The following is a 9,842-nucleotide window of genomic DNA, read 5'->3' as shown; positions in this document are numbered from 1 at the left end:
ATAAAATACGCTGATATTATAATTTTTAATCGTAACATTGTATTAATTTAAATAAATAATAAGGTAAATGAAATATATATGTATATATATAATATTTATTTTATATTTATTATATTTATATATTATATTTATTATAATATTAATTTTATATATTATATATTATATATATATATATATATATATATATATATATATATATATATATATATATATATATATATATATATATATATATATAAAATCTTGGAAAAAACCAAAATGTAGATGAAAATACGCTTACAAAAAAAAAAAAATATATACAATGCAACAAATGCTTGTAAGCACATATTGTGTTGTGACGATTCATAATCCATTTTCATCTATTCGGATTGTGCACGTTGAAAATAAATAAACAACGTGTTTTTTATCCGATTCTGCAGATCATCGATATTTTTATTTTTAGTAATAGTTGATCCTTTATAAAAAGATAAGTCTTTGAAAATTGTTAAAAATTTTACTCTGAAAAATTTGTTTTGTTGGAAACGTGAAACTCGAAAGTTTATTTTCGTTATTATAATTACAACGTTAACAACATTAAATCTATAATATGTTTCTAATTTTTTAATCCTATTTTTTATTCCTTAAAAAGATATTTTGTAATATTTGAATATTACTTATAGGATTTATTTCAAAATATTTCAGATTTAAGTTAAATCAAAATCAATTTTTTCAATAATTATTCAGTAAAAGTACTTTCTTTGAATTGGTATAAAATAAAATTGCGCATGTAAATAATATTTATTTGAAAATATGTTATTCCATCATTTAGTACTATTCTATGTAGTTCTATCACTTATTAGTTGCAGTTATTAGAAAAAGTAATATTCGATGTTACTAAGCTTCACAGAAAAAAGAAAAAACTAGTTTACCTTTGACGAAAGTTCATTCGCAAAATTCTTGAACAAATATGTTACATATACACACGAAGATTCAAGTAAACATGCTAAAGATGTATTTAGATGGTGTTCTCTCTTTTCCAATGTCAAAGCAAAATTGGAGTAGATTTGTAATTACTCACTTGTCCAGTTGACAGAGCACTTTTACGTTTTTATATTAGTCATTTTTATTTTCTCTTTCTCTTTCTCTTTCTCTTTCTTCATCTGTCTTTCTTTTTGTTTTACGACCACTGCATTTCATGACTTTATACACAGTTTAATTTATTATTGATTAGGTGAACGTCTTTCTCTTACGTCTCAGTGCATTTATTTATGTTACTTGTAAAAAAGAAAATTTCAATTATATAATTTAAGAGAAGAGAATATCGTTAAAGATTACATATATATATATTTTTTATAATCAATACAATTTTTAATATAAGAAGAAAAGAAATTTTTATGACAATAAACATGCGATTGTGAAAATATTCATTTATAATTTTTATTTTTTAAATAAAGATAATTATAAGAATTGAACGAAGTTTGTCTTCATCGTAATAATGTGATTGAAATAACAATTTGAATACAAATGAAGCTTAAATCATGTTATTGATCTTAAAAAATTAATACCAAATTCTTATTGAGATCATCTAAGTTAAAATGATATTTAAAAGTTACGATTAATTAATTATTTATTTTATTAAAAGTAATTATTAATTCATCAGTATTATTAGTGATACAAATGGAATGAAAAAGAGAGAGAGAGAGAGAGAGAGAGAGAAAAGAGACACGACACAACGAGTCAACACAATTAAAATCACAAATTTTTCTACCGAATTTAATTAACAGAGCAACGAGCCAACTCAAACAAAATAAAAGCTTTGCTGAGGTTTCGTTTTTAGATAATCAATACCATCAAGGTATACCACATGCTGGTCATAATACATAATACATATATATAAACGTATATAATATGTAAATGTATATATCTAATCATATGATATCCAAATTTACAAAATCCATATCCGATTTTGTTTTTGTTTGACATACACAAACAAATACTTCGATGTCCATTTTTGAACTGAGCCACGTGTATTCGTTTTACTAACGCACGTCTAACACAGTGCTAAGTGCGATGTGTGAACTCAATGTCACACTGAGCGCTCAATGTGAACTTATTCTAAATATATTTTATAACAAATTGCTTGAAAATGAAAAAAAGATCATGTAAAAATGTAACTATTACGGTAGCTAACTGGATTTTTTGTTGGAAAATGGTGTTAGGCCACTTTTAACATATACGGCTCAATTAATGAATTTGTTTTTGCATTGATATGCCGAAATGTGAAAGTTGATTTAATTTTGTCAATTAAAATATCACTAGTTTCAAATTCACTAGTTCATTTATCTATAATTTTGGGATAGCTAGTGAATCGCATTAGTATGTTTCCTATTAGTGCATGCTATTAGAAAGTAACTTCAGCTTTGACTTCGCTATTGGCTAACGTTCATTGTTTCAGGCTCGACAACATAGGTTGGTTCTTATCGTAGAAGTTCTACCAAGAAACTCTGCTCTAGTCAGTTAACTAGGCTAAACTATTGAGGTATTCGTGAACTATCATCCGTTCACATCTTCTCTTCATTTGCTCGGATGAAATCTGTCTCTTGTTTTAGACTTATGATAAATCAAAATTGAAATAAAAAAAAAATGCTTTGAAAATAATATTCCGTGGTTTAAACTTTAATTAAACATTTTTCATTTAATGTGATACAAATGCTCAAAGTTATTTTGTATTTTCACGAAAGTGCGTTAACATGTAATTGGCAAAACATGCTCTGGACATATATTTAATATGAAATTTTATATTTAGTACAACAACTAAAATCTAAAAGGAAAAAAGAAAATAAAGATTTTATATCTCATTTTTTTTTTCAGATTTTCATTTTATTGTTTCCTTAAAATGTAACGTAAATGATTTTAAAGTGTGTGTGTGTGTGTTATATATGAAAGATATTATATAATATATTTTTCTAAATTTGTATGATAATTGAATTCGTTAATTTATAATTTACAATAAAAAAAATGTCTACATCCTGATTGAGAATATCACTTGTTCGAGATAAGTGATTTAAGTGACCTTGAAGTGAGAAGAACGGTGAAAGGTAAAGTGTTCGAAAGAGAATGAATTATTTTTCTTCAAGCAGATAGAAGAAAAAAGAAAAGAAAAGAAAAGAAAAGAAAAAAGGAAAAAGAAAAAGGAACATTCTTATTTGTTTTTTTTTTTGTTCTTCCCGAACATAAAAAAGTTACGAGAAAAATTGCTATCCTTTGTCAGAAGAAAATAAGAAAGAAGGGCTAAAAGGAAGAAAGGAGAGTCTTAATTTTTTCCATCCTAAAATCGACCAAGAAAAATTTCCGAACTTTTTTGTGGCATTCTTTCTAAATGCAAGTAAACTTACTGGCTTCTGCGTCACGAGCAGATGGTTTTCCAGTATTTATTTCTTTCTTCAAGAAAAAAATGGGTAAAATTGAATCGTCCAAGTTTAACTTTCCAATTTTTTTTGTTTTTTTTTTTTTTTTTATAATAAATTTATTTTCATTTAACAAGTCTATCTTTTTGCAATTGCAAACATAATGAATATTTAATTGTACAAATTTTCTTGGATTTAAACAAATTATCTCTTCCACGCGTATTTTTTTCTTTTTTTTTTTTAAGGAAAAAAACAATGTAGTAAGTAGAGTCTACGAATACGAAAAAAAGAGATATTAACAATAATATTTATAAAAATATGCTAATGAAAATATGACAAAATCATGTTGATTTTAATTAGATCAATTTTCAAATGTTACAACGATAATTGTGCGTTAATATTAGTTCTTGGTATTTTGCCATTTCAAATGATACAAAAAAAAAATCATGAAACGTGTGTATACATCATGTTATCTTTATATTTTCATTTATATATATATATTCATTAATAATTATTATTTTTATATTTATTTATAATTGCATTATTAATACATATTTGTAATGCAATAATAATGCAACTGAAATAAATTTTAAACGAATAAAATTGTATCAATAATTTACTTGTAAAAAAAGGGACGCGAAATAATTCGATCGAGCGAACTTTCATATAATATTCGACATTCGAAGGACGTTGAGAAGAGCGAAAGAATAAATGAAAAGGAAGAGGAAAAATAGCAACATGGGGGAGAAAAAAATATATGATTTAACGAGCACTTTTTCACGAGTTTCACTTTTACGAGCATTACGTGTTCGCCCCCGAGATCCTTCACATCTCCCACACTTCTACTCAAACAGTAACGATTTGTGATATTGTGGACGTGGACGTGGACTGATTTTCAATGATTCTGCTGATATTTGCATCATGATCCTTCTATATTTTCCTCTTTCTCTCTCTCTCTCTCTCTCTCTCTCCCTCTATTTCTTTCTGTCACAAATTATGGAAAAAAAAAAAAAAAAAAAATAAAAACTAATCGTAAAAAATTACAGTTGTTTTTAACTTCGAGTGAAATAAAATAAACGAGTCTTAATATTTTTTTCTTTTAAACTTTAGGTATTAATTAGTTTATTTAACAATTGTTCAAGTATTAATATGTATATTTATTTGAAATTAAATGATATTCTTGTTAGAGAATAATGCAGCAAATTTTAAATGAATACTCGTCACGTAAGTTTCCACTAATATGAGCAGACATTTAATTTGAATAAATATAGTATATCAAAGAAGAAAATTTGGGCTGAGGGGAAACCGAGCAAATGATTCCCGAACATCTGCCACGCTCGTTACTATTCACTTTTTTGTCTGGTCTGTGTCTGGTATGGGTGAACATGCTAAAATTGAAATTACAATTGAATCGTGCGCAAGCGACGTTTACGAATTACGTTAACAGATCGGTCGTTATACGCATAATTATATGGTCGATCGTATTTCGTAAAATGACGGGAACGTGAATGATATAATTAATGACACAACGAATTCGATCATAACTTATGTAAGATTGAAATTATTAACCTATATGTTAATATAAACGAGGATTTAAACAACGAGGAAAATTTATGATTAATCGTAGATATTCGATTTAAAATCAACAATTTATTTTCAATGTAAAATAATTCATTTTTGTTGCAATCAAATTAATTAACTGTGTAAAATTACGTTTTTCATTAGGAAAAAAAATAACTTAATGTTATTTTCAATCAACAAACTTGGAGTGTAATTCAATTTATACGAAATTTGTTAGGAACGTTCAGAAAAAAAAGATATATTTATTCTTAAATGAAGAATATAACGAGATTATGTCAATAAATTAGAAAAAAAAAATATTTTATAATAATTTGTTACTTTTGTTTTCATACATAGCGTACAAATCAAAGATCCATTAGGTATAATCGAATTAATGGAAAATTTATTATAAGTGATTCGTTAATTTACATATTTATACATGTTTTTATTTTTTGTCAATGCGAAAGAAAAAAAAACAACAATGTAAGTATTCTATTATAATTTTAGAGAAGTATAATATAATATAATAATACATTTCCTAGCTATAAATGAAACATCAAGCGTTGCATGGGGTCTCCAAAATAAGCTAACAGTACGGACAAATTAAACTTTAGCTTTTGTCTGAAGTTATTCTCTAGAAGACTACCACTGAGAGAGGACATACGGAAGATCTTGTCGTTTAGAATTAATTTGGCGTAATTCGTTTTTGGTAAGTACAAGTGTGAAATTGTTTTTAATAACTTCTCATATAATTTATTATACATTTTCTAACTAAACGTTTTTTTTATTTTATTCGAACAATACAATTTTTCATTCTACAATTGTGAATGTTTACACGAAAAAAAAAAAAAATAGAAAATGGTTTCGTGTCTTGTAAGCCGTTTAACGAGTATTTGGATCGAATGACAAAGTGAGAAATTAATATCCTTCGTGGTCCTTTGTCGTCCCTTCCACGATGTAATAGCTCGATCAATTTGATGGAAGCGTGAATCGTAAGCATCGTGATGTATGATCCTGATTTATAGTTACCAGCTGAACGGCAACCCTATCGTTGATTTCAAGATCTAACCTCAATTTCCATGAATACCATATACTCAACTCCGACAAGCTACTCAATCCTATCTCCTTCTTGCTCGTTATATATCAGAAATAGTATATATTATATATATAGGAACACTTAGTAGCTTACGTATCAAATTGATACTATTCATGATGGATTTATTTATTTATTTATTTATTTATTTGATGGGCATGATTTTATTTCATAACAATATACAAAAATTATGGATTTTAATACAACGATATACAATAAAAAGAAAAACAGTGTTTTTTTTTTTTTAAGAATATAATAGCATCTAATAAATGATATTAAATATAAAATGTAATAAAATTCAATAGTTTTGTAGAAAAAGAAACGGAGAGTTTTATAAGCAAATGCAATGAAAAAAGAATGAAAAAGAAAGAAAGAAAGAAAGAAAAAAATATTCAAATCATTAAAATTAATCGGCTTTTAAATACGAAAAATGTAATACTTAAGTATATAATAAGATTGAAGTTTATATTTATTTATAATGATGTAACTTTTGTTTATAAAATATTTACACGAGTTCGCGTAAAAATATGATCTTCTTTTTGAAAACTTTTAAATCAATGCTGACATGACACTTGATTTGATTAATAAAATGTAGTTTCACGTTTCATAATTGCTTTTAAAGTAAACGTATATGTATGAAAGTGCATAAGATACGTAAGCTAGAAAAAATCAAATCAGAGTTGGTCGAGAATAAATTACGAAAATGGTTACAGTATGCAAAAGATTTATATTTGTTTATTAGATTTTCAAAGTTAGACTTAAATGTTAATATACAACGAGTTAGACATGACTGATATTGAATATCTCTTTTACCTAGTTTTAAATAAAATAAGATGAGAGAGCGAGTTAAAAGATTTCATTTTCTCGGAGCAACGTATTTGCATTTATATAGGTTGACCACAGAAGGATATAATGTTTGTTTATACTTACATTGACGCGTATTACCTGGAAGGACGAATTATGCTCATAAATATTGCTCAATGCACATCCGCGTAGAAGCTTACATTTAATTCTCTCCTTAAAAAAAAAAAAAAAAGAAAAATGAAACGAAAAAAAAAAATTCAAAAAAAAAAAAAAAAACCAGTTAATTAATAAATCTAAAACCATTCGTATAAGAAATATTTTCTTTCCTCTGCCACGCATTTTTAGCTTGTTAATGTTTTAGACGACGAGAGAGGATAATCTTTGTATTTGCAAATTAAAATTAGATATCGTTAAAACGTAAAACGTTTCATTTTCGTCAATAATTTACCCTATTGTTGTTCTGATTCGAAGAACATCTCTCGGAAAAGAAGAATCCATTTTAATTGCTTTCATTACAAAAAAAAAAAAAAAAAAATCTTGGAAAAAGAAAATGATCTTTTCTTCGTTTTAATCTTTACGACTAGTTGGAAATAAGGAGGAAGAAAGAAAAGAAAAAAAACAAAAAACAAAAAAAAATAGTCAAAAGGACAAAACAAATGAAACAAAATAAAGAAAATGTGAAAGAATCAAAGTCTCGAAGAAGGATGTGAGCATTAACGTAAAGGAGCCAAGGAACGCAATTTGTTGAACGAAATTCCGCAATCCGTGGTAAAGAGAGAAAAAGACCAAGTGACTGATACAAAATGAGTAAGATAAAGAAAAAGTAAGAGAAGAAGAATTTACAAAGACCCGTAGAGAGAGATTTCTATGTCGTCTCGCGTTCTACTAATTGTCTCAAGGTAGTCACAGCTGCGATATTGTCTCCTCAATTTCCGTGGACGACTATCAGGAGGGTGCAAAACGTTAAGCTGCAAAGCACGTTCTTCTTCTCTCCTTTTCTATCTCTCACTCTCTCTCTCTCTCTTTCCTTCCCTCTCTTTCTCTGGGTCTTCTATCTTTGTCCTTTTTTTCTATTTCTTTTTATCTTTCTCTTTCTGAAGGTGGTTACATGGATCTGCATGCATATAAGAGACACCTCCTGTTAAATCACGAATATTTGCATATCTAGTAAGAGTCCCGAGGGGATGAATGAGCTGGGCTCTTTCTCTCTCTCTATATATATATATTTCTCTTTCTCTTTCTACTTCATGTTGAAACCAGCTTTCAGTTTCGACTCTCCGTTAGATCCGACCATCTCTTTCTCCCCCCTCTCTATCTCTGTCTGTCTCTCTCTCTCTCTCTCTCTCTCTCTCTGATTCTATCTATCTATCTAGCTAGTCTCTTATTTGGAAATACATTATATATATATACTATCTATATATTATATATATAATATATAGCATACAATATAATATATATACATATATATATAAATATATATATATATATATATATATATATATATATATATACAGCTATGTGTATCGTATCAGGAGAGCATCAATGAAATAGAGTATAGGAGTCCGAATCGCTATTGAATTTCTATAAAGATAACAACGTAACCAAAAATGAACAATTTTCTTTGACAAATTTAGATCTTTAGAAAATGAAATAAATAAATAAATAATTAACGTTATTTTAAAATGATTTTTCTATAAATACTAAAAGAAAAATTAGAAGATACAACTTATTGCTCTTTTAGAGCGAGATTAAAGGTAACAACTTTTACATCTCGTAATGCATGTTATCATATTGCATATCATAGTATATGCGAGATATCGAAATTATTATACATATTTGCATTACTTTAATGATACATCGACTCCTGTTACTAATAGAATGTGGAATATCAGGCAATGGTTTTTTTTTTATTGTAATATCTTGTAGCATTTGTAATTCAATAAAAAATACTTTAATTAATTTTTATATTGGAAATAAATATAAAGAGATTTATAATAGAAAATAATAATAATAATAATTTATTTATCAAATTTCAAGAACGTCTTAATAAATATTGTACTGATTATGGGATGATTAAAAATGAATTTGTACTATTGTATGGTTCTAATTAAAAATAATGTACAAAAATACGAATATACGGCTTCGATGAGCTACAATAATTATCCGTAAAAATTTTAATAATATATTATTTTTCATTTTTAAGCTTAAGCTAGAAGAATATCTTGATACTGGATGTAATCATCGTATACTGACAATACGAGTGATGATGTGAACAGAAGTAACGTGGTTATGACGAATTTAAAATAACGAAAATGTGTCTCAGTTCGCACTCTACACGAATATTATATAAGATCACGTATGTAATAGCATGTGATATTCGCGTGACGTGATATTAATATGTTTCCACCTTAAATGGCTCCTATTAACTTCATTAAGAAGTATGTGGCGATGCATAAATGCATATATTCATGTTCTTGTCCATCAGTATCTAACAAATTCATAGTAATTTTAATATACATTGTTAAAAAGTATTGCGTATGCGTGAACTATCATCCACGTATTCACAAATCATAGTCATCAAGTACACGTTCCTAAATATGACTCGTCATTTCGATTCTGTTTCCTGTTTTCCGCGTGTTGTTGCCTTTCACGATCGTTCTAATTTCGCTTTTGATCCTGACGTAATTTTTTTTATTTTTTGTTTTTTTTTTCTCCCTTTTTATGTTATATGATTTTTCAATTTCCACAAACACGCGATATTTCCTCTCGTATCTATTTTTTATTAACACATCAAATCAAATTTCAGATTATTTCAGTTTATATCGTTATATCTTGTTTCTGACATTAATAATTTCGTTTACCTCGAGAAAGGAGTATTCAAATTAAAATTGAAATGAAATTAACGCCAAGTACTTGTGAATTATCGATTTTTTCACATTTTGTCATGTCTCCGATTCACATAATTTAGATTTTATTTATCGTGAAAATTTTTTCTTTTT

The sequence above is a fragment of the Polistes dominula genome, unplaced genomic scaffold, assembly GCF_049000335.1.
Source record: "Polistes dominula isolate Pdom_NZ unplaced genomic scaffold, Pdom_raw_medaka contig_33, whole genome shotgun sequence".
In the NCBI taxonomy this organism is placed as follows: domain Eukaryota; kingdom Metazoa; phylum Arthropoda; class Insecta; order Hymenoptera; family Vespidae; genus Polistes; species Polistes dominula.
Note: the sequence above shows the minus strand (reverse complement) of the source record.